The 26,616-nt window shown below is 37.9% G+C and overlaps 1 protein-coding gene across 2 annotated transcripts in view; it reads right to left on the bottom strand.

Annotated features, from left to right (window-relative positions):
• Nucleotides 1–26,605, bottom strand: part of LOC117600737 (uncharacterized) — a 225,489-nt gene extending 198,884 nt beyond the window's left edge. Inside the window, exons 1-3 of one of the 2 annotated variants that reach the window (XM_034316548.2) lie at nt 26,464–26,605; nt 26,306–26,392; nt 22,555–22,641 (exon numbers count right to left, since the gene is read on the bottom strand). The gene's annotated coding sequence lies outside the window, so the exon portion shown is untranslated. The remainder of the gene's footprint in view (nt 1–22,554; nt 22,642–26,305; nt 26,393–26,463) is intronic. The other variant, XM_034316551.2, reaches the window with a different exon arrangement.
• Between the last annotated feature and the right edge of the window lie 11 nt (nt 26,606–26,616).

Raw genomic sequence — 26,616 nt, 5'->3', positions numbered from 1 at the left:
AACATTAATATTTCATTAAAAAATTAATACAACCAGCTACGAAACTAACATCAGAGCCATCCACATACGTATTAAAGAGTTTTCTTCACTATGTATCACATACATGACATGATTTTAAACGTGTACATACACCCAAACCCCTAATTGCTTTGGTTAATTGCTCTCATTTGTTCAGGGTCGCTGCATTATCTGCTGCTTTTCACCCTGAAGGTGCTTATTTCCGAATTTTTGTTTTCTTTTTTTCTTTCGACAAAAACAACCCTCCTCTTTTTTTGGCGCAGTCTCTTTATCGAAGATTTCCGGCTACATTTCGTGACTACTTAAGATCCTCTTAACATCGTACACACGCCAGGAAAAATATCTCCTCCCTCTTTGCTCTTGCAAAATTTGCGAATGGAATTTCAATTATATTTTTAATAAATGAAAAACAGTTTCTATATACATCATCCACACACGAGCTAGAACGAACTTAATCGATCGAATAATTTTACGAGGACAGGAAATGATTAATGATTTTCGGTTCATACAAACCGGTAGATTGTTTTCTAACGATCCGCTTGGCACGATGATCGACTACCTCTTTATCTCAATATCGTTCAATGGGCCGTGATATTTTTGAATAAAAAAACCCTACCATTAATTTTACCGTTAAAACAACACTGTCGCTATGAGTAATTATATCAGTAAACGCAGAGGACTCCCAAATGTTACGGACAATGTTACTAATATGACTCGGGCAACAATTACAATTCATAGATTCTTAAATCTATTCAGTTCCATAGGTAATTACCTTCAGTTTGTAGGATAAATCGTAGAATCTTTGCTACAATAAGGCCAGGGACAAACGAAGCGAGCAACCGGCGAATGCCTGATTAATGCTGGAAGCGCAATTATCTTGGTAGCCTGACGCCAGGAATATGCAGCATTGTCCTGAGAGCTGCGTGATTCAATTCACTGAACACTAACACTGACAAGGATTTAACCCCTGGACCTAATCACTATCCAACACTGTTGAGGGCTTAATGGCTTGCACTTGAAATACCGTTTCGTCGTGCAGCAGAAGAGTTAACTGGGCATCCACCCCCGCTAAAGAGTTTACCGTGTGGCGTTACGTTAAGCTTCGTTCAGCAGTTTCGGCAAATGATCCGCCTGTAATTCCAATCATCCGTCGCTACCTCAATCGATTTCAATCGTTTGATACTGGTTACAAGCTAACGAGAGGCAAATAAATTTCGATCGATTGAATTTAGTTTTTTCCGTTCAGCAGAGTATACAAGCGAATCTTCTTTACCGTGTACAATTAAAACTCCGGTTTAAGCTGAAAGCGGACGAAGAAACAAGTCGTAAATAAAAATCATTGAGAACTTCCAAGGGACTAACTGAATTTCACACACACCGGTGAATACTTTATCTGCTTACACAGGAATTATGCAACGGCCACACACGATTCACAGGAAGTTAAAAACAAACACGTTTTTCCATTTGTAACAAGGTAACAACATATCGTTGCGTGTTTCGCGAACTGTATTTTCGCAGGGGATAAAACAAAATTGCAACAAGCTTATATTTTGTTTATCATGTTTTCGTAGAGCTTAATAATTCTGTGCGTTGTGTATTATTAACGGTCTTCGTTCATTGTTAAATATTATTTTAATGAGAGGAAGGAAAATATTATTCGATTTCCAGGAATATAATTAATTCGATTGAATTATGAATTATAAGGCTAGCACAGAAAATCTGAACGCCAATTTTCCTTCTTCTCATCGCCAGTCTACCTTACATCACGACGATTTCAATGATCAAAGAGAACAGGCGACTGATTGAGGGGAAAAACGATAATCGTGAGTGATTGAAAATCGGTCGAGTTAGAAAAAAAGGGGACTAAGTGGAACGTCTAGACGAGTGTAGTCGGCCTGAAAGACGTCTAGAAAAGAGGGTCTTTAGAGTAAAGAACGGGAATGGGTCCCATTTCACGGGAAGAGAAAAAAGAACATCGTATGAACGATTCAAGAGAAACTGGATACCTGGGATTTCAAATGCTCTGATTATTTCAGACGATTCTTCGATCTGCTTGCAACGTCGATTTCCAAAGATCAGCTGGAATAAGCTACTTTCTATCTTGAAATACTTACACGTGAATAGATCTTAGGGATGGAAGGAAAAAGTTTGAAGAAAAACCGAATGAAATTTGGAGGGTGAACGAGAGGGTACTCTAATATATTTTCAATTTATCTGAAATATATTTCAAGTACTTTTCACGAACCGCAGATTCTATCCATTGTTTGGTCAGTCGGAAAACTTGTGTATCCTTTAAGCCACCCTCGGAGTTTCCAACGAAAACTTAAAGGGGATTAAGTTTCGATATACGTGACAAGTATTTGGCGTGGATGAAGGGAGTGTAAGGTGCCTCTAGCCAAAAATACTTTTCACGTAATTCTTCGGAAAGAATAAAACGAAACGAAAGTTGCTGAGAAACCTTTTGTAAAGTTGAACACGAGCCACGCAGATTTCAAAAGGATTTTAAATTGAGGTTTTCAAATGAAACGGGTAGCCAGCTGTTGACATAGCGGTTGATTTTCTTCAATTTTATATTTACGAGTGAAATAATTTTAGACGAACAATGGTACCTATTAAATTTGCGAACTGATGGAATTTAAGCATCAGTGAGACTCAGAGGGAAAATTCGAATTTTTCGACAGAAATCTGGACACTTGGCAGTCGGTCGACGTCGATATATCTTTTCTCGGCTGAGACAAGGCGCTTACGGGATATATCGATTTCTTGTCGAAGTATTGTCAAATCGCACAATTTATTACCGCAACAGTGGCAGAATTTTATGAGTGGAATAGACGTTTCCTTAGGAAGACGTATTTTCATTGAAATATCCATAATGGATGAATACTTGCGCGAAATTCGATTTAATTATTCACTATGAATGTCTGATGAGCTAATTACGAACCATCAGACGGTTATACTTCTGCGATATCGAATGCTTCTTTACTATTTAAGCTTTCAAAGGAGGAGATCCAAGTTTCTCTTTTGACTCGTTTCTTAAGGAACGAAGAGAAACTGGCGTTCTGTAATTACATGGCAATTAAAACATATTTATTTTTAATGGAGATGATTTCAATTAGAATCCCTATACTGACATTCATCTCAAAATATAATTAATCAGTGATTAATTATTGATCTATCTCTTCTTTTTATTTTCTAAGGGATTGATAAAAGATTGCTATTTCTCTGCTAAGTTTTCTATTCCTCTTTCACAGAATTCCTTCGATTTTTTAAAGATACCACTTGAATGTTATTTTATAAGAAAATCTATACAGAACTAGCCTCATTAAAAGCAGTTCCCATGTTACAATAAAAATAAATCCTACGCTCTTGCAAAAGACTGCTAATTAAAGAATTGCATAGTATCTCAAACTGAACTTAAGTAAGAGAGGAAGAATTGCGAGGAAAGAAGGTCGGGTAAAAAGAAAAGGAGAAAGAAAAAGGTTGAATTAAAAGCGAAACGGTATCTGTCTAACGATAAAACCCCGCACAATTAAACACGTAACCCGATAATTTCTCTGGAAACCGCAAATAATACCAGCAACCGTTGGGTCGAGCCAGGTGCGCCATTATTCATCCGTTCTTCTTCCTGCGAACGTAACGTGGCCTCGTAAATCTGGCCGCAGGTAAAGGAACGGGGACAAAGTTGCCAGTAGGTGCCGCAGTTTCTCAAACGTAACGACATCAAGGATTGCATCCGTCGCGAAATCCTCTATCCGAAGATGCCCAATACGGGGACTGACGTTTGAATTTGCCGCGATTCCTTTAACTTCCGTCGTTCGACATCAAAATGTCAAATCGAGACACGGTTTACGGAGAAATTGATTGAAACTGGGAATAACTGATCACTTGTTTGAAGATTTAATTAACACATCGATCGCTACCTCGGACACTGGTTGAATTGAAGAGAAAAAAGAATATATAAAATTAGTAATCTACATAATTTTTGAAGGAAGAAAGCATTTAAAGTTAAAGGAGAAGTCCCGTCGAGTATAATTCAATTGAATAACTAATTAATTGACAGGACACTTCGTTAAGTTAAACCATTCACCGGTTATTAAACCGTGGTTGTTAAATTAGTTTTGAAAGTGCCTAGAAACTGCGTTAACCCGTGTCGCTAAAGACCAAACAAGATTTCTACAACGGAGTCGGTGCTAATTAGCATCAACAGCTGCACAGATATAGTACGTCGGCTTTAATATCATTTGTATAATAATGTGCGAACACTGAATGAGTTTTCATTGATCATTTCGACTAATAATAGATCAAAGATTCTAAATTACTAAAATTACCATACATCAAAGGGTTTGATACTTTTTCAAATTGAAAATACCATGCGTCGCCAACCTTCCGGACAGATTCTTGGTATCTACACGTAGAAGTACTTCCAGACGATAATTCAACATTAATCACACATTAGCCAATCTCATTTAACGTTAATCCATATAATCCATTGGTTAAATCTCGTGGTATTAGCGAAATTTCCTGCAATCGGAAGCAATTAATTGCAGCTCTAATTTCATCCCCTTATTACAGCTATTTCTTGTTAATAAGCGAATTTCAACATACGACCTCTCTCATTACAGTACCCAAATTGTATACGCTTTTCAGACACCGGCTATTCCAGCCAATGCACGGAAATAAATTGCAAGCGTTAATATGAAAGAAACATCTGGCTGTGTATACAACACAGCGTGCTAGGGAAACTAATTTCAAATTCGATTTCCCTGTTCGAATTTATCACGACGACTCTTGTAATTACAGAAGTTAATTTAATCGAGTTGACCTCATAAGTTGCTTCTAAAATTCAATATTTATCCGATTCCAAATTAGTTTATCGCGTTACACAAATGGACACGTATTCATATGAAAGGATTCTCTTGTTAAACTCTAGGTAAAATGAACATTATTTTAATTTTAAATAATATTCGAGTTTGAGCATGGAATTTTGAACTAACGATTCAAACGGTGTCTATTAACAACTCGAGATACAACGTGAAGATCCTTCGTCAAAAAGAAGAATTCTGCGACAATAAATAAGAAAGAGAAGAAGCAGAAGAAGTAAGCAAGAATTTAAAAGGCGCCACAGAGGGAACGTTATTAAGGTCGCACCGTACGACACGGACCCCTGAAAAATTGGTGTCTACGGGAAATTAATTTCTTCTTATCCGGCTACGCGAACGAACCGATAAATCTGGTCAACGCGGCCGGAACAAAATTTACGATCGCGCACCTCACCACGATACCTATTGTCTTGATTCTTCTGGGCTCCGTCATCAATGCGGATTTATCGTCTCGCCTTAGCAAATCGCTACAACGATTCACCCCTTTGATCAGTTCTATTCTTGATCGATCTAAATCCCCTCGTTAATAATGAAACGTCTTCTTCTTTGTACTATGAAACAGCTCGAGCAAAATATTAATAAAGGAGAATGTTCGAAAATGACCAAAAATACTCAGTTATTCGAGAAGGTCAATTTAAAAAAAAATCTGTGCGATCAAAGCAGAAATAACTTGATATAATAATAAATGAAGAATCAAGTCTGTTAGTCGTTTTCATCCAACAGGGGGAGGTAATTTCTTCTAAGACGTGGCTTGAACGTATTCAAATTGCGTAATAATCAGGCCACGATTGAGACATAACTAGAAGGGTGTTGAACGGCAAAAAAGGGAACCGTTTCACCCCCGTCGCGAGGGTCGCACTGTAAGACTCAATTTCATGCTCGAATAAGTGCCCACGGCACCGGCAATATTCCTCGACGAGGGTGTCGGGCTAATGCGTCCTTCTCGATTTCCGTGGCATACCAGACCGATAAACTTCATCTCGCTGATTTATATCGTGAATTCTTCGAGCGACTCCTCGATCCGTTGCTTTTCGTGCCGATGAAAAGCGAACGGGTATGAATTTTTACGCGGCTGTCGGTGAAAAAGAAGCTGTAAATTATCAATATTCTTCGCAAAGATTGATCGATGAACGCTTAAAACCGTTGCCTTGCGATTCCTTTCACGATTACGTGCAGAAAGGATCAAAATCCTCCGGCACAGAACAGCGCCTTGCATAAAGCTTCTTTTCTATGATAAAAATTTGAATTCCGACAGATAGAAACGAAACTTTAAATGAGTGTAAATTATTCTAATTGATTTAGAAAAATATTCTCTCGTAAAACGATGTAGATTCTTGCTGGTAGCATTTTACAGGACCAACAGTTATGTTATCTGGTCAAACTGAAAGGAAAGTATTCAGATGTTTGCAAATGGTAGCTCCCTATTACGCGAAAATCCAATGGAATCCCCATGCCGTTTCGTTTTATCCGTGGCACGCTGCGGACATCGTTACGTTCGATTTGCTTGCTCAGAGAGGGTAGTTTCATCCTCCATGGAACTGAATCTTCTCTCTCCCTTCAGTTATCACGGAATGTGCGTCAGCATGTACTTGATTTGCCGGATAATGACGCCCGCAACGAACGTTTCCTGTATCGTCGACATTCCACGCGGATTCTCAGCCTGAATAAGCGACGCGACACGACGCGACGTCCTCCCTCCATGATAATCCGGCCATCTTCGATCTACTCAATTTCTCACGTCGCTATCGAGGAATCTTTGAACGTTTAACTGATCCCTTCTTCTTTGACAAATATTTAAGAAATGTTTAAGAAAAGCAAAGTGCTAGAAGTAGGCAAAGTAATGCATCCTGCGACGCATCCTTTCGAAGATAAATAGAGATTAAAGTAAATCTCGACGGAAATGTTTTGTATCCGATACTTCCTCTTTGGCAAACGACTTGAAATTTGCTTTCTATGAGACGCGATACGTCAAAAGGCAGGTGGAAAGAAAAAAGGCGTCGCAACGTCGGAGGATGAGGTTTTTCATAAGAAGGGCGAAACGCATATTTGAGAGCAATAATGTCCCGTTTTTATGAAATTCGGTGAACTCCGCCACGGCGAGGCGCACTCTGTGCGGTGCACATCTGAAGAATTCATCTCGGTGATATATTGCAGACCACCGACTGATTATCAAGCAGATCGCGACATCAAAGAGCAACCTGATAAAACTGGATTTAATCTCTGATCTCTCTCCGCGATGGCTTCTTTCATAGCTTTCCCTTTACGTCTATTTTCCATGTCAAAGAATCGACTGGCGATCATCGAGACACCGTTCGCGGAAATATTCGATCCCGGGTAATCACTATCGCGGGTCAACCAAGTTTCTTCTTTTCAAATTACTTTCCTGGAGATTGTGCTTACTTCAAACATACGTCTATACAGGGTGTTAAAAAATATCCTGAAGACCTCTACACCGTTGGATAGATCACGAAAAATCGAAGCGACAAGTTATATAGCATTTTTCGATAGGATCAGTAATTTAGCCACACTGATTGATATCGAACGTACGAAGTAATATTTTGCAATGTATTTAGAGGGAACAAAAGAAGATAATTTATTATAAAAACGTACGAATTTACTTTTCAGAGAAAGCCACCGTAATGAAAGTTAAACTGTCGTCAACTTCCGTCCAATGTTATCTCCACTCAATTCGTCCGAGGCAAGTACGTTCAATTAATTCGACCAGACGCTCTATCTGTCCGTCAGGATACATCCTGGTAAATATTTATGAAAGTACCGTAACAATTTTTAATCCACTTGTCCAACGGTAGCTGCTTCTACCGGCAAACTTCTCCCGCTGGACGAAGGAAACGGAAAGAGGGTGAGAGAAACATGAAACAGGAAAAGGAAGTTTCGAAGAAAGACGAAGGAGAAACGATCTAGCTGATGCATAATTTATCGCCTGCGGAACGAGAAGAAGGTGTTTCGCGGCTCGGACTATCCGGCCTGCAGATGGAAATCGCGGGACGGAATTTCATTCGTCGCATACATTTTCACGCACCACTGAAAACTTGCACTGTCATACTTGTTACTTATGTACTCGGTTGAAAGTAATAAAATAATAAGAGAAAAAGAAGAAAGGAAAATGATTGAGTTACTACCCGAAAGTTCGATAATTCGGTTCAACACTGATAGTTCGCGAATGGGTTGTACGTCACATTGCTCGAGCGAACTCATTGTCAACCACACGAGAAACTTTTGACATAAATGTTGCACAAGCTTTTCGTAATCGCCATCTGCAAGAGTTGACACGCGCAACTTCGAAAGGACGTGTCGCTTACATTTGCCAAGTGCGGGCAAACTTTCGCGCGAAAACAATGGGTGAAACTAACGTTTGCATTTAAGCTACCAAAGGGATTTCTTGGAACGTTATAGGCTAGGTACATTCGGCTAGAGAAATTACAGCTGTGCATCAAGATCAGTGATATTATTATCGAAAACATTAATTTCATTTTTCAGAATTATAATTCAAGTTTACTTGTTTTAAATACCCGATCCAATGCACAACTTTCGATTCAACTTCACCTGTTTTAGTTTCCACAACAAACTTTCATTTAAATTACTCTACTCCTAACTTCGACCCCAACTTCACCGATTTCCAATCAATATATAACCATCGATTACGGTTTCTTGAGCACAGGCTAATAATTTGCACAGGGGAGTGAAGCAAACGCGATACTTCACCTAATTTACAGAGTTACGGGCAAAATAAATGATTGCTCATTTTTGATTTCGCTCCATTTACAGTTTCAATCTTCGCCATTTTCACGCATCAGTAAGAAAAATTTCCACCAATTAGCTTTCCATATTTCACTTCTACAGGTGAGTCTAAATGACTATGCTCGCGATAATTATCGCGCGAGGGTTAATTCCGAAATTTACCCCAGCTAACGTGTCGTTTCGATCATCGGTCGGATCGATAGAAGCATTTACGCGCCACGCCGGTTCAGACTTATTGGTTGAATAATGCATATTAACCGATTCGTCGACGAGCCAGCAAGCAACCGATTTCCCTAGGGACGCGAACCCTGTCGCCTATCTTCGAGAATACACGTCCATTGTGGTGAATCGTCGAGTTTCCTTCGCGACGGAATCGAGCTGCATTTTCTGGCTTGATCTGGCTTGAACGCAGGATTCCTACGGAAGCGATTGAACGGAAGCTCGGTCGAGACAATGCTGGAAACGGATATTTTTGGGTCTCGTGCAAAACGCAATCGTTAAATTGCTTCTTGGATACCAGGGATAAAATCGATCCGGATACAGCGGGGTTATTTTCGTATTTCTTCTTGTGAAACGACGCCTTCGCTAGCGATCGGGGACGACAATGAATTTTATGACAGTTACGAAAGTCGATCCCGGAAACTGCGTTTCTTAACGCATGTAATTTCATTGGCACAGAGTTAACGAGCAAATTTTTATGATAAATAGAGTCGATTTTAGAGTTGAATGAGTTCTTTGATAGATTAAAGAATGGATATCACTAAACCGAAAAAGTAGGCTTCGTTCAAAGAAAAGATGAAATAATTTCTATTTACAGGATTTGTTTTAAAAAGATGGTCGATTTTCTGTAGACATAAAATAAAGTCGACTCGTAAAAGATTAAAACTAAAATGAGATTTGAAATTAAATCAAAGTTCGAAGCAACTGGAACCATAATCGTCCATTAAACATATACTTATTAAAACAATCTACCTCGTTATTCGGTTACTACTTTCGAGCCATCATCTCTGAAAATTCAATAAAAGACACCGCACCATCTCTGCTAGAGCTGTTTACAGGAAAGACCTGAACTGCTTTTACGAGAGTTTAGAAAACGTCATTCCACTTCGAGAAAATCTTTTAATTCTCCGACTTCTCAGGAGTTCACTTAATCCCCCTTTCCAAAAACGATTTGACCCGACCGCCACGTGAAATTTTCAAAGAGAAAGACCCTTGACACGTCGCTGAAAATCGTTTCATTTCGACGATCGACGAGGTGAACTGTACCTGGCTGTTTCTTTAACTCTGACATCAAATTAAGATACAACCTTTTTAAAGAAAATTCGTTAAACTTTGATTTATTATTGATTTGAAAAAAAATTATTCGACGCGTGTTTAGTTCTGTTATATTGAAAGGGTGAAAACATCCTTCAAAGTTGAGCTTATAAATCATACTTGGTGAAAGATTTTGCAAACTGTATTTCTCGGAGAAACAGGATGAATATATGATTGAATGGTAAATTTCTCGTTTATTATTTATCCTCTGCTTCAAATCCATCGCAATAAACCTTCAAACAACGTAAAGCCTTACGCTCCCGTTGAAAACTTAACATAATCCACCTGCGCTAACGTTTCACACGTTATCAACATTGCTGTGAGATTACCATAAAGGCGAAGAACACGGTACCAACACTCATAAATAATGTATTAGGTTGTTCCATGTCGAATAGAGGATTTGAAAAGATAGAAAATCTAACATTATTTCATTTTATACAAAATTGAATAATAAAAAATGGTTACTGTTGAAATTTAGAGTGTAAAAACCAAGAATGACTGAATTTTACGACTTCCTTATCAGTTTGACAAATCAAACCAAATAAAACATATTAAAGTTTTACTAGAATTTTTAATTGATCTACGTATTTTATAAAATTTTAATTACAAACATTTAGTCGTTCTTGTTTTTTATGTACAGCTGCATAATAAAACATTGTTATAAATGAAATGGAATTATGATTTATAAATAAGTCTGTGTTACCTGGAAAACTATCTGCATTTTCGAATGCGAAGCTAATAAACCGATGTTTTAATAATGTATACAAAATATTAATTACTTTTTCGAGGAACAAAAAATTTACCACACGTTTCATAGAAAACATTCCTCTCCACCAGCGTTACGAACAAATTGTTGTGTGATATCTACATAGAATATTTGAAAAAGTAGAAAACGACGCGAGCAAATATTTGCAATTCGTTCGTTCGTTTAATGGACTTTGTTGATTTACGAAACAGAAGTTGACTGTGTTAAACGAACAGTAACTAGGTAATAATTGTGTTGAATTTACACTCGAACAAAAAACTTCAAAGAAATAATACCCCTTTGCAAGTCTTAACAATTACAATTACTCTTATTAGACGCTTAAAATTTTGGATAATAAAAATAACGAAATATACAGTCTATAGTGTATAATAACATTATTATATGCTCGCGTTTATCGAAAATTCTATATAAGCAGAATAGACGTAAAATTAGGCGTTTCAACGTGTCTCGTTACGATCAACAACACGGGTATATAATCATGAAAGTTACAGCCGGCTAAAAGATAATTAGAAAATTATGGTTCGATGAATTTACAGTGCGGTAGAATTTAAGCACCCGGAGGGAGTTGCTTTGCTCGATGAAAAGGAAACTGCTACCCGATTATTATTGGCTCCCTTAATGTCCTATTCTCTTTATCCGATGCGTTCCAACCACCAGCATCGCATACAGTTACACTCTGAACAACTCGTTTTCAGCTGCAGCTGCATTACCACCAAGTTTTATGGAACGATAAAATTGAACCCGATAAAAACTAGAATAGTAGTGCTTGGCAAAATCAAAGAGAAATTTGTTTGAAGTTCTTTACGCTGATAAATCTTTCTGCTGGAGGTAAGCTTTTGTTTTTGCAAAAGAAAGAAATAGAAGTACTAAAAAATATCACTGATTACCGCAGCTGCTGCATTTAAAGAATAATAATTTTTACCGTAATTGAGCCTTGAATATCAAAATTATTTTAAAAGTAACAAAGAAAAATCTCAAGCTCACCCTGTTTCCTAAAACACTGAAACAACGACCTCATTTTCATTTTGAATTCGTTTTTTTTTCTTGCTATAAATTAAATCCAGAAACTAGTACGGGAGAAGCAAGCAATTAGCTGTAATTACATCTAATCAGCATTAACATTCGTTCGTTGAGCCGTGCCTAATGCAAAAAGACAAGAAAATCAATTGCTAAAAGTGGCACTGCAGCAAGGGTTGCTTTCAACCGGCATAAAGGTTCTTAATTAAAAGAAAAAAAGGAAAAATACTATTTCTATTTGAAATTGGTAAGCATTGGTTCTAGCTGAGAGGTTCCAGTGGAACTCGTAAACGTTCGTAGAGGTCTTCATTCGAGCTCTTTGTTCAGAGGATCCATTATGCAGGGGTCTTCTTTATGAAAAGCTCTAATGTCTGCTTCGACTTAACTAGCACACTGACCGTTTTCCCTTGCGTCTTCGAACATCCAATTTCTTTCTTCCCCGTTATACAGAAGGAATTTATATAAAATTGAGGACATCTGCAGAAGATTTTCAATTTGATGCCCTCAGTTTTTCAAAAAGACACTTTTTCAATTTTCATCAGATGATACTTGACAGATTGCTTTAATTTCTTTTAATGACTTAATTGATTTACTTGTTCATCAGAGAAGACGTAATTTTTAATTGCTTGCTCTCTGCGTCCTTACCATTTTTAGAATTTTCTAAGAAAAAGAAATGATCAGCATTTTACAATTTTTTCATGGATTATTGAACATGTATGTACGTCTTTCGCGGTCAAAAGATTAATACCACCTTTCATTTACTCAGCCGGGAATTTCAATAAAGCTACTGCTTTCAACTTCTGCCTGCAGTACATTTTGTACCCGATGTTCTTACAGGTAAATTACAAACCCAAGCAGAGGAAAGTTTCGGAAAATTCGAGTGCAACCAGCCTTGGAAGTTAACACGACGAAAATAAAGCCATGGAAACGAAACGTCGTTCAAATCGTCGGAACACCGACATAGAAAGGAGTAACCGAGAAAATCGTGAGAAGTTTGTATCCTAAAATCGTAACCGCCGGAAAGTCAGTGAATTTTCGCGTAGAACGTTCAACTGAAGGACTACGGGCAAATATGGTCCATTTGGAAAAGTTTTCCATGACCGTGGTCACTCTGAGAAGTAGCTGCCTCCTCTAAAGGCTACTTCGTCGGTTCACCGAAAAGTTCAACTTTTCTGTCTCCCTTTCAATTCTTTTTTTTTTACATCACTGAAAATCTTTAAGCTATAGTATATAAATCCACGTTTGAACGAAGTTTTCCGACCTGATATCCGGAGTTAGAATTTCCTCCCATTTAATAATAATGACGATTAGAAGTTGGCAAAAGAAAAATCGCCAAAATTTTGATCTTAAAAAGTCACGTCTTTCGAATAAGAAAATTTTAGAAACCTTCCTTTCAGCTTCTAATCTTCAAAGAAGAAATAGAAAATTCCTGTTTCGAGAATTCTCTCCAGCAAAAGAAGATTTTTCTATTTCGATGAAGTTGGTAAATTTTCCGGTCGCGTTTTTATTGGAAAGACAAGTTAAAAACGAGACGACTCGTTACTTTGTTTACACGAAGATTGTATTGCAACCGGTAAGGGTGAGGAACACGGGGTGCAAACGAACTGGACAAATCTCGTTACAATAGCCAGAGTCAAACAGAGCCGTAAATTTCTTTCAAGCCCGTTAGATTACTCGTCAGAACTTCGCGTCTATTTCGAGGACCGCGATGTTCTCTGACCGCGATGTTCTCTGTCCGCAATGTTCCCTGAGGAAAAACAATGGCAGACAGAAAAACCAAAGGATTACATTTGAAGGTACCAGCCGAAAAAGAACAGACAAATACGAAACAACGAACACGGAACAATGTGGTTTGCAGCACACGGAAAAAGGTTCAACCATCGAATAAGACGAATTTTCTATTCGACAAAGAACAGTGTTTTCCTTTGAGGCAATCTGGAAATCTTAGAAAAATAAAAACAAACGATAATGATTGGATGTCAATCTATGAAATTATAAAAGAATGATATAAAAAAGGAGAGGGTAAATTTAGAGCTCAATCACAGCGATATCCTTTACAAAGCAATATACCTAACAAAGAATCAAATTGAATTGCAACAGCTATAATTCAATGAAATATTACGCTTTCCTGGCGAACAATAATTAAATCTCGTTTCCCGTCGATGACATGAAAAGACCACGGAAAAATCAACTGGAATATCTGGCTGGACATCGATATTTCGTGTTCCCCGTGGACCCATCGATAAATAAATTCGTTTCGCTCGTAGAAGCTGATAATGGAACGTCACGTGTGCTATTATACTCGTCGACGAATTAACAGGGACGCGTGAATCGCATTATTATTCCATTAGAAGCCGCGTCAATGCTGGCTGCGGGATGATCCTTCCGCCATCGAAATTCATTTTTTTTTTTTTTTTCTTTCATTTTCCGATCCTTCCAGCCATGTTTCGCGTTGTTTCGAAATACGCCCCTGGGAATTTCATAACGTGACAAACAAGTGTCGATCGAGAAAATGTTATTTATCGTTCCCCACTGTCCTTTCGTTCGGTTGCATTAACGTAAACGAGAGCAGATATTTCCAATTGTTTATTGTTTATCGATATCAAAAAGCATTAATCCTTGAACAATCGTGCTACGTGTCGGTACTTTATCGTTTTCACGTACATTTCCTACGATACGTGCTTTCGTCCGGAAAGGAATGAAGCTTGAAACAATTCAAGTTAAAAATTGTATAGATCGGAATAATTTAATTAATGCATTAGATGGAATGAAATTCCCATGCACATGATGTGTTCTCGATAAGAATTGAACCATTTGATGGGATATAAAACTTAAGGCACATTTCTGGGGAAGTTAATAATCGTAAAGGCAATCTTAAGCGGCCACAAACTTCACCCCAACAGAGCTCATACGGTATTAAGGTGAGTGCATTAAATAGAATGGAGAAAATCTCGTTTCAGTAACCAACAACGATTTAAGAGTTCCATTAGGTACCAGTATTAAATTTACAACACCAATACCCTGGGAAAAATTGCAAATGACCTCAGTTATAGTAGAGCAATAATAAATCAAGGCTGAAATTGAAATTTTCTTGTCCTTTTGTATCAGCAATTTTTATGGTGCACGTTATTTTTGAAACACCCTCTGTGTTTCAGATAACAGATGCAAACTGATTACTTAGATTACAAGCGAGACATCGAAGACGAATGGGGCATCTTAAAGAACCTTGAACAGCCCTCTAACCCGAAATGAACTGAAAAACATCGTCGGATCTGGTGGTAGTTGAAGATCGTTCGTTTTACAAGGAAAGATTCGAAGAATTGCCGATTCGACGAGCAGTCGCCCTTATCTTCATTCACTTCGTGATTTATCAGCAGAATGCCTCGTTGTTCCGACTTCTTACCGTTTAGAAAGTCGCGTCGTAATGAGGGATGACGATACGATCGTAAACTTTCAAGACCTCGTATAGACTGTGTAAACGACAGATCGAGTCTTGCTGAGTACAAGGTTCTCATGAAAGAACTAATTATCTTGCTGATTAAGAAAATTGCAATTTGTAAAATGTCAAGACAAAAAGTGTCAAATATAACTACACGTAATTTATAGGTCACAAAGATTAAAAATGATCTACGAGTACACTTGCATATTGGTACATCTGTCTTAACAGCGTCCACGTTTCAAAATTGATTTATGTTCTATGTATACCGAAAGTAATCCACGTTACAGATGCTACCCATATTTCAAAATTGACGTGCGGCCAAAAAAAATGTTTCAAATCCAGAATATCATCCGAATCTTACAGGATTTTGTCATTCAGAAAATAACATAATAATTGATCACTTTAGACTTCCTTTCAAATAAATTATTATTTCAATAATTTGAAATTTATTATCAAAATAAAGTCTTGTTGTATAAAGACATTCGATTAGTGTTATGCATAAAAAATTACCTGAGTTAAAGAACGAATTCAACGTCGATTGAATACTTTTATCGAATATGCAAGCCTCGTAGTAACGTTCAGATTAACAGCTCTATGGAAGCGAGAGAGCTTTTCTTTACGGCTGATAAAGAAATCAACGGCTTTCAGCAAGCGTTGATCGGATTTTCTTCCACCCCGGCAACTCATGAGTTATTTATTCGTTTCCCCGAAACTCCCGCGAACTACATTTTCGCGTTATCGATCATCGGGCCATTTAACAGAAATTCTTATTCCCACACTGCGACTTAGTTAGATTGAACTTGTACATAACTCTCGCACGAGATTCTATTTGATCAAAAATTTATGCAATCGTTTCAAGTGCCTGGAAAAATCATTTGAAATTTAATCTATGGTTATTCGATGAAGAAACGGTGTATGAATCAAATTTTTTATACAACAATTACATATAACAATTATAAAATCGGTCTCGTTTCAAAGAATTCGTCAGAAATAGAGCGGACAGGGAAGAAAACAGTTCTGTTCGCTTTTACATGAAAACAAGAAGACTCTGTCGCAGTTCTTGTTGAAAGGGACTGAGGCAAGTGAAGAAAGAAAAAGGAAAGAGGAAACGGAACTAAGTGTTTCCATTAACCAGGCTCCTAGTTCTATCCCCCTCTCTTTGTACCCTTTCGTGTATGGCCTCTTAAAAAATGAAACGGCTCGTATTTTTCATATAGTTGTACACTCGGAGCTTGCTCGCCTTAAGAGGGTTAGTAAAGCGTAAACTGGAACGACGAACCACGGATTTTCATCGAAATGCTTGGCCACTTTCTACACAATTGTTCGCCAGCTACAAGCTCGTGCCAGTTTTATTGGTAACGCGAATATCCGCCCACTTAATAAATTAAAACCCAAGTAAAAGGTGTGTAAAGTTAAATGTAACTGTTATTACTCGTTAATTTCGGTATTTATTATGCGAAGAACAAAAATGACCGAGTTGAATTTCGAAATAAATTAACTTCGATGTCCGATGAAAAGTGCCGTTTTAAATGGTTCATTGCGATACTTCATTATCCCTATCGGAAATAATTTATATCGATAGAGTGCAACGCAGGAAACTCGTGTGGGATTAAAGGCATGATAAATGATTCGTGAAAATTCGCTCGTACAGCGTATTGTAAATCAATTTGACGGAAATGAGACTATGTTTTTATTCCGACGGTCATCAGTTTGTAATTATTGCGACGTTGAGAGGGCTGTCGTATACAGAGATCATTAATTTATCGTTAAGGACAGTGGCGTTTTAACATCATTGAAAACGATTGCTTCGCGACAGGAAATTGTAAAATGGAAATAAAATCTTCCCTTTATAAGTGAACCTTTTACATCGTGAAAAATGAATTTACCTTTGGTAATATTTGTAAAGTTGAAAGTACATAAAATCAGGAATTAAGCTTAGAAGTTGAGAGAGAAATTACGCCTTCGCGAAATTGAAAAGCACTTTACGCGCACACGTTGACAGTTTACTGCTGTCACGTGAAATTTCGAGTGGGTTCTACCTTGAAAGCTTTCGTCCTAAAGGATGCAACAAGTATGCAATTCCATTCGAAATACATCAAGAAGCCTAACAGCACAGATAGGCTGCATTTGCAAGTATTTCTTCCGAGGAAGAAACAGAAATTCTTAATAAAATCTTACCAAATATTCCAGTAAATTACAGTTTCGATAAGATCCTCTTCGACGTATATTGAAATCGTTTTGTTTCATTTAATCGCAATAGGTCGCGGGTAATCAATCGTCCAAGAACGTCTTGGCAACATTCCTAACTTGACTAGAACTGTTCCGAATTAACGAACAGTAAAGGGAAGGTAAAAAGAGGAAAGGAAGGACGAAATGAGAGCAACCTCTCTCAGGGGCCATCTCCAGATAATCGAGCTATTCGTGGAACACGATGTTCGATCGGCGATCAACGTCCATAGAGGACCTAGACTTGATTAAAACCAGAAACCATACAAGAAAATTACATTTTACGGGGCAAAGAAACTGCTCGATTAACCCCTTACTTTGTAACAACTGAACTGCGAATGTTTATAAAAATATATATTTTCACCGAAGAAAAATGAAAATATGAATCCTCGTTAGAAGAAAATCGTTTCGTTAGGAAATGTTTTTTAAACCACGATTGGTCTATGCAATTCTGAATATAAAACTACATAGAACCGGTGTTTTTGACAGACAGTGACATATGTATGACAGCCCTCCTGATGAAAACAGAAATCAATGCGATCTCTATTCTTTCTCAACGATGTAAAACAAAAGTGATTGAAGTTAACAAGCATCGACGAGTACGTATATTTACCAGTTCAAAATAATCGAATTAGAAATTTTGATGTCAGTAGGATATGATTTATTGGAAATCGGCAAATGAGCTTCTGAATTAGTTAAGTATTACTTTGGAGCTTGATAGTAATTGATTTCAATGCTTTACTATCCCCAGGAGAAGTAATTTATATCATAGCAGTGCAACGTAGGAAACTCTATTAGAAAGTTTTGAGGATCTACCACTAAATGAAATATCACGTATGTACAACAGTTAGTATCATCTGTTGAAAGCTTTGAATGTAATTAGAGTGCGTCTATAAACTATACTAGAGTACCGAGGGTTGTTTCTCTCCAATCAGTGGCGAGTCATTAAAAATAGAAGAAAAAAAATTGCTAGAACATTTTACTTTTTATTTTCTATTTTAAATAAAAAATGGTGTGCTGAATTTATCCCCTCTTTCTTAGGATCCTACCCTATAACGCGCGAACGAGGAGTAAACGAGGGTTGAAACAAGCCCCGGGACCGTTCGAATTCGTTCGGGCAAATGATTTTACGCGTCTATCGATCAGCCGGCACCGGTATCTGAACTCTGTAAAGCCGAACCTATGTTCCTCTTAACAGAAACGAAACGAGCGTGGTCAAAGTTAACGAGCATCAACGAGCCCGCGTATTTATCAGCTCGAAAGGTACCAACGACGGCTGACCGTTCAAGAATGATGGATTTCCTAAATAGACGAAGCTTGAAACGTAGCTCGCTGCTAACGTTTTGGCAACGTGCCACAAGCTACTACCTTCACTGACATTTATGCGTTATTAATGCATCGGAAACATTTCACCTCGATTGCCGTGACAATGGATTTAATCGTATACCGGCGAGTTTAACCTGCAGACGACGCGATTCGCTGGCTCGTACACCGTCAACCCTCTCCTCACGATGTTATAGGCCGGGACCAGTTGTGTCAGCAACTTTTTCCATCAAACCAGCTACCCCTTTTCTGATCGTACCGTATCCACTGGCCCGATCCGAAACCGACTGGCCGACGGCCAGAATGTTTTTATTAACTGTTCGGTATAATTAGAGCGGATCGGATATTTCGCAGCGTCGACCAGCGACCACCGAATAACTGTCGCGGCTTATCGCTCTTCCTTTTCTCATCATAACTGAACGCGACGAGGAAACTAATTTTAACGCGTTAATTGCCGCGATGAAACTATCGAAAGTTTCATTAGATACGATCTATTCGACACGGTTCCTCCGTCACAAGGACCGATCGCGATGCTCGTCAAAAGATCCTCATAACAGAATTCGTTTAAATAATACCCTATAAGGCGATCCCGCGTTTAATTATGAGCGGTGACTGGATGAATTTCATAGAAAATTTCTTTCTTGCCCTGTGCCGTCGGATATTACAAGAAATCCTCAGAAGAAGAGTATCTCCGTTCAAAGGATATTATCGTCGGAGGGCTCACAACTGGCTTAAGAGGTGAAAAGACCGTGGAAGTGGATAGAAAGAGGTAGGAGGAAGGCTTCCATTTGGCAAAAATGGAATATCGCTCGTCGCCATAACTTATGAAATGACGAGGGAGAGATCTTCGATTGGAGGACGAAGAGGAAGAAGAAGAAAAAAAAAACGCCCAGGGTGGCCAGTTGCACGAGAAGGATTTAAAAGTAAAATGCAATCTCAGCTATGCAAACGTCGCACAAATCGACAGGAATATGCGGGGTAACGGTGACCGGTTGTGTGCGATGGATCAAGAGCATTTGCCACTTGCTATATTCCTTTTCTTCCGTCCTCTTTACCGCGATAATGCACATCCTTTCCTCCCATTCCGACCTCTCCTCGCGTGCCGACGCGATTTTGCACCGACACGTAGCTCCTCTTTCGATTATCCAGCAAATCTTTCGCCATTGCACGTGCACGATGGCGAAAGTTTAATTCCAAGAATGTGTGGAACACTTCTGTTAAAAATTAACCATCATCTTCAGGACCTCGACGTTCTGGTTTAACAATATTCATCAGCAATCTGTGTCTTTGATACGCATTTTTCAAAGGCGTGCAACAATTTAGAAGACAAAGATGGTGGGGAATCATCGTCTCGTTCGTTCCTTCTGGTAAATATCGGAAGAATCCCTTTGCGATCGAGAAGAGACAGGATTTTGTGCGGATCGGAAGGTACGGGCAGAAGAAGGTATGAACATTCTTCCGGAAGAATCTTGCGTTACTTTGAGAAATTCGATGGTTTGCTCGACATCAAAGAGCCGGAAGATTAATAGTTCGGCACAGTCGTTCACGAATGCCACCCTCTACTATTCTGAATCGGTTTTGCGCCGAGAATGAATAGAATTCTAGAATAAGGAGATTATTACAGGCAAAAGCGTTCGTCTAATGAGTACTGTCACTTCTTTCAGTTCAATTTTCCATCTACACAATCTCTGTATAAATAAATTGGCTATGTTTCGTGATATTTAAAACGAGCAACAGTGAATACAAAAATACGAAGAGGAAGGAAGAGAAAAGAAAGTAAAGGAAAAATTACATCGTCAGTTATCCATTACAAGTTGAGAAATTAGATTCGTTTATATATCTGGTTGGATATTGCAGCCATGGAGTTGGTAAAATCTCGAGTAAATGAGAACTCCAGCTTAATGGATCTTCCGTTTAAGCGAACTTTCTGCTTCCGGAGCAGCAAAGATTGAAAACGTAAGCCGGAAAAGCTGGAGCTTTATCGATTGTTTCATCAAATGATGGACGAAAATGTGAACTCAATGGCGTTTAACCATCATTCGTTCAATATCTTTGGAAAATTATTAAAACACAAAGTATAAAATATTTTTAAAATACAGCCTTCGTTCAGGAGGACTATTTATTTCTCGAAAACTATTTAGCCATGAAAGAGCATGATACTGATGTCGCAAATGAAGACAGTTCGAAGAGCAAGGAGAATCATGTTTACCATGTCAAAGTTCATCCAGCTCGATCTATTTATTCATGAACAGGAGGATTTCGAGCAGCCAAGAGACTCGTATTTTACGTTTCCTATGCTGAGCACTGGAGAAAATGCACTTACGTGCATCCCTGTGCAAAGTTACGACAGGGATATTTGCGAGAACGATATTTCCCCGCGAGGAAATCTGAGTTAATATCAAGGCGAGCAGATGTCCTTGCGTTATTGTGTAATATCTGCAAGATGTTAATCATGACAATATCCAAGTGTATGTAATGGACATGCTTATCCAGCCATTTTCCATTTTGTAACATTGACATACCTTTTCAACCTTCGCAGATAAACTCTTCATTCTTATTCAAAAAACGAATGAGTGAATGAGAACAATTCATGCGAACATCGAACGAAAATATTAATTAAAAATCATAGTAACGAGAGGTGATAAAACATAAATTTCAAAAGAAAGTTCTTATAGAAGCTTTTCACCTGAACACTTTTCGTGTATAAACTTAACTCTGCTCCTGTTAATATAACATATTACTATATTACAATATAATACGATAAAACTTTGCTAAAAGTATAACAAGTAATATGCTTAAATTACAAGGGCGAACGTAGGAAAGTTTGAATGGGTCTCTAAAGATATGAGCATGAAGTTGGAAAAATTAGGAATAATTTAAATAAGAAATTCTCTTCATACTTCAAATTTCTAGCTGCAGATTCTAGTTTGCAAATTGAATAATCTATTGTAAAATTTTTGCAAAAATGCAGAACCCATCGCAATTATAATAAAATTCATTCAATTTAAAAAAGAAACAATGTTAACGTTTATATTATTATCCGAGGGAGATTGTAATTTAGTTAGAATTTTCTCGGAGTCTTGAAACAAAGGAAGCCATAACCCCGTGCATTACTTCCTCTCATCTCGTCTGACGTCCGACGAACGAACGTTCGGCTTCCGCTTTACAGAAGCGCATAAATGAAGACAGACGGTATTGACGTCGGGCGAAACGAGGCGAACTGTAATTCGTCGCCGTAGGAAATACGAAAACCAGCTCTTGTTGGTTGCAAAACGTAGAAAACTTCTCGTTTCGCAATACGATTACACGTGTACGTGTTACGTTACACGAACACCGCGTACCGATGAACGATTTTGTACAACACGATTTGTACTTGCAATCGCGTCGTACTACAGAAAATGTATCTAACGTTTACGAGGAATTTGTGTTCACAGCTGCACCGGTGCACTGACACGGATTTTGTTGAAATTCTATTTTATATTTCGTAACCCGTCGCGGTGAGATTGCATTGTTCACAGTAAAGTAAATACGCTTTAAAAATTATGGTAAATATGCACGATTCACAGATTTGTAAAGCATATCTTGTTTCATATAATTACGTTAATTAAATGTAAAGAAAAACTGTTTTTTAATTTTTAACGCAGGCTCGTTTCTTTTTCACGAGTGTTTGTACTTTCAAGTTAAAAAGTATTATACTATGAAAAATAGGTGACCCACATTTGGAGTCAAAAAATAGGCTTAGTAGCGAGCATGCAGCCTTTTTTTATAATAAAATGGTAACAAATTTGTTGATAGTAATATACAGGACTCACCAGACCGTTGGCATACTTGCGATTGCGGTGTCGCCTATGTCGTCCACGGTGGCTGACTAGTGGTTGCTCGTACTACTTGCGTCTGACCTGTGAGCATAAATCTACTGTCAGTCCAGGCTTACTTCATGCCAAGTGTTCTCTACTACTCTTATCTACAAAATAAATTGCAATAATCTACGATTTACACTAGTTGAAGTGCTTATTTTCGCAATGCTTCGCTATCCCTATTATCCATAATTTTTAATATCATATGGGTGATGAATTCCAATGAAAATTCAAGTAACATGACAATCAACATGTCATTAACTGAGAGGGAATACTTCTGCGACTCGCTGTATACGTTGATAACGAACATTATTACGGAAGCAAAGCGACCTATTAATTTTCATTTAGATCACACATTCGATCCCAAATGTTTCAATTACTCACTTCTCTGGCATGACTAATCGTCGGATAGAGAATCAAAATTCGTTGGATATCATGTGATTGTAATTACTGACCACAGGCAAACGTAGCAACTGACTTACGAGCTGAAGCAATACGGCGTGATTATTTACAGGTATTTCGAATCGACGCGCTAATGAGCATGTGAATTAATTCCTATTCGATCAAAATTATGAACGAACGTGCTTCACCCTCCATATATGTACGTAACTACGAATGTTATGAATTGTTATGAACGAATAATTCAATTTTCGATCACACTTGAAGAAGGAGCAGAAACTTGTCTAACACATTTTTCAATTTATGTAATTTTTGACAATATCCTATTAATAAGTTGACTGTTATGCCACCCATATGTGGATGAAAAAAAATGCATAAAAGAATGGGATACCTCTGGATTATTAAAATCGCGAGTTAAAACAATAAAGCAACAGGATTAAAAGGGTTGCACGGTATAACTCGATTCTGGACGGTGTTGCGCATTATTCTTGCTTTGTCGATGAAGTCGCATCGATAGCCAAGGATTAGCACGCCGCATTGAAATTATCGGTTGACCTATTAACGAGTTCCACGCTGAACGAAGCGAAGCTCGAAAATACACCATTTTTCAATGGTCGGCCCTGGTCATTAGTATTCGTGGCATAATTCAGCCGCATCGTGGTATCCGCATTCGAACCGATACGCTAAATAACGAACTGCCAGTCGAGGGGTACATATTTTTAACGAAATGCGAATATTTCACGAAAGATTACTATAGGAACGCATAATTTTCAATTCAATTTATAATGAACAATGATTTCGACCATACACCGAACATTTCACCTCAAAGGTGCTGAAGAGGTTCAGTTTTGAATACTGAAGATTACTTCCACGATGATGGAGCTTCGCTTGACATTAAGTCGCGAGGGATAATCCGAGATTTACTATCGTCTAGGTGACTTTTTTCCTTGTGACGGTGAAATCGGGAATGGAAGCTGATGTGCTCGCGCACAATGGACGCTTGTATTACCTTCTTGTATATCAACCGACGGATTTTGAAATACAGAGGATCCGACATGCCTTGACAAAATTTTTGTTTATATTAATATCTGGCAAAGGAAGCAACCCACGTTTAAGGAGGATTTTTAACGCTTCTTAAAACCGCTGCTCACTCGGACTTCTCGCGTTTACGGTTTTAATTAAGGCGACACGACGAGATTTTCGCGGGTCTTAATTAAAGCCACGTCGTTCGTCGAGCGACTGGCACATAATTTTCTAACACGACGCAGTTTACGAGGTTGATAAAAAATGAAATATCCCTGGTATCGGATGAGTGCAAGGATTGTTATTCCGCAGCGAAAGAAAAGTCAAGATACAGGACTGTTCGAACGAAATGGGAACGCTTGAAATGGTACCGGTGACCTAGAAAACTTGCAGGGAAGATACGGGTATCTGAACGATCGAAACACGAAGAGGAAGGAGGATGAAAAAGACGCTGATGTAGGGTTTTGACGCGACTCGGTCGAAACAAAAAGCTGACCAACTCGAAGCGACGATAACGCTAAGAAAAGACGACGAAAATTGCTGACACCGAGCGCGTTCTAGAGGATCGATATAAAAGGAAAACAAAGAAGGCACGAAATGTCATATCCAAGAATTCGATTAATTTGAATCAATTGAAATTGGTATTTTCAAATTTATTCATTTTACTCAGGTAAGCAGATATTTTTATCCTTATCCTAGATCAAAATAATTTTAAATAAAGTATCTTAAAATAGCTTTAAATAATGAAGTGAATACTGTGTAACCTGTGGCTAGAAATTCAGATACATCCCTTGCACAATTTTATGCTAACCCTTGGGAAAAATCAATTATTCCTCGCGATCTCGAAGGGTACGAATCTTGCAGTCCTTTAATTCCAGGACCTCTCGTTATCCCTGAGATTTCCCGAGCGATATACGACGAGTAATAACGGCGAAAAGATACGTTGGTGTTAAATGAACCAACGACAAGGAAAATCTTCGTAATTCTTTACGAAAGAAATGACACAAAAAAGAATTCATACCATGATTTTCTCTGGGTCTGTTATCGAACTGTATCAAGAAAAGCGAGTAACCGATGCGAGTACAGAAACAGAAGAAAGAGTGAAAGTGCAAATTACTGTATTCGTTCGAACGCTCAAACTTTCGTCGAGAGAATACGTGAATCGTGTAGAATGCGAGAGTGGATGGAGATTAATTCCGGTGCTAATTTAGCAGTGGCTAGTAAGCGTTCTGTCTGAAGCAGCCCCGTGGGTACGGTGCACAAGCTTAACTCTCGGCCGCAAATGAAACTCGAGGTACGCGACGTCTCGTTTTCATCTACCTTTTATTTCGAGTGTTCCTGCGTACAGGATGCCACCGACGAAAAGAAAACAAGAAAAATAAACGAACGGAAGGAAGTAGCCAACGGATAGCAAAATTATCCACGAAACGGTACGACTTCTAACGCACTTCTGGAGAACAAAAGGAACGGACTTCTCGTTTCGACTAAATATTTAAAAAATAAGTAAAAATATATGACCTGATCATTCATATTTAAATAGAAGCTTTCTTCATTTTCTCTAATTGTTCTTTACACTAAAGTCCAAAAGAATAGAAGAAAATAAGAAAATAGAATCAGCGTTTGAATAGTAAAAGGTAAAAAACCGCCATAAAAAATCATGTCCTATGGCGCCATCTCTCGGGAAAACTCAGAACTAAATAGCACCTATTATCAGGCGATATCTTGTAAAATAATTGAAAATGATTAATTTTCACAAAAAATGAAATAATTAGAATTATTTAAAATGTATCTAACATCCACAATGGATTAATGTACCTATTTTATTCATTATATCATAAAATATATGTAAATTGTAATGTGATCGATGTTTTAAACGTTGATTTGATTTCCTTTCCTTAACCTACATGAATTTTCGAGTTCTTTCTCTCATAAAATAATAATGCAAAATGATAATGATCACTACGGAAATAGATTTTCCGTAGTGAATAGATACAAAATTGAAAATACAATATACTTATGAATATTAATATAGGTTTTCTAGTCAATGAACTCTGCTATTTAATGTTTGCAACGAACACGTTGTACAAACGTTGTTACTCAAACACGAGAACGCGTTTTATATCATCAGAGTTTAAATGTTGAGATACTTTACGCATTGATTTAATCAAATTAATAAGCGGTAAAAGAATTCATGTGCATAATTTGAGAAAGTTATAAATGAATCTAAATAACGGTATATGTAACAATGAAAGCACATTTATGATGCAGATCATAAGTTACATACCTTGCAGAACCTCAATAGCGCGGTAAAACAATCTCCACAACGCAATTCCTCCATTTACAATTTTGTATGTCATGTTGAATTAAATTTCTGAAATTAACGACCCTGTTATGACTAAATCTTTCATCTACAAAATATACGTAACTCAAATAGCAACTTACAGGAATAAAACAGTAATATTTCAGTTATATTTGCGCCAAAACACCTCCGGTACGAACTCTCCACTTTTCCGACGCCAACTACGGCGGAAGATGGCGCGTGAGGTGCATCACGGGAACATCCGGACCGGATGCACTTCTAGCCACCTGGTGTTC

The sequence above is a fragment of the Osmia lignaria genome, chromosome 16, assembly GCF_051020975.1.
Source record: "Osmia lignaria lignaria isolate PbOS001 chromosome 16, iyOsmLign1, whole genome shotgun sequence".
Lineage (NCBI taxonomy): Eukaryota > Metazoa > Arthropoda > Insecta > Hymenoptera > Megachilidae > Osmia > Osmia lignaria.
The sequence above is the reverse complement of the archived record's forward strand: the minus strand, read 5'-3'. Positions and strand labels throughout refer to the sequence as shown.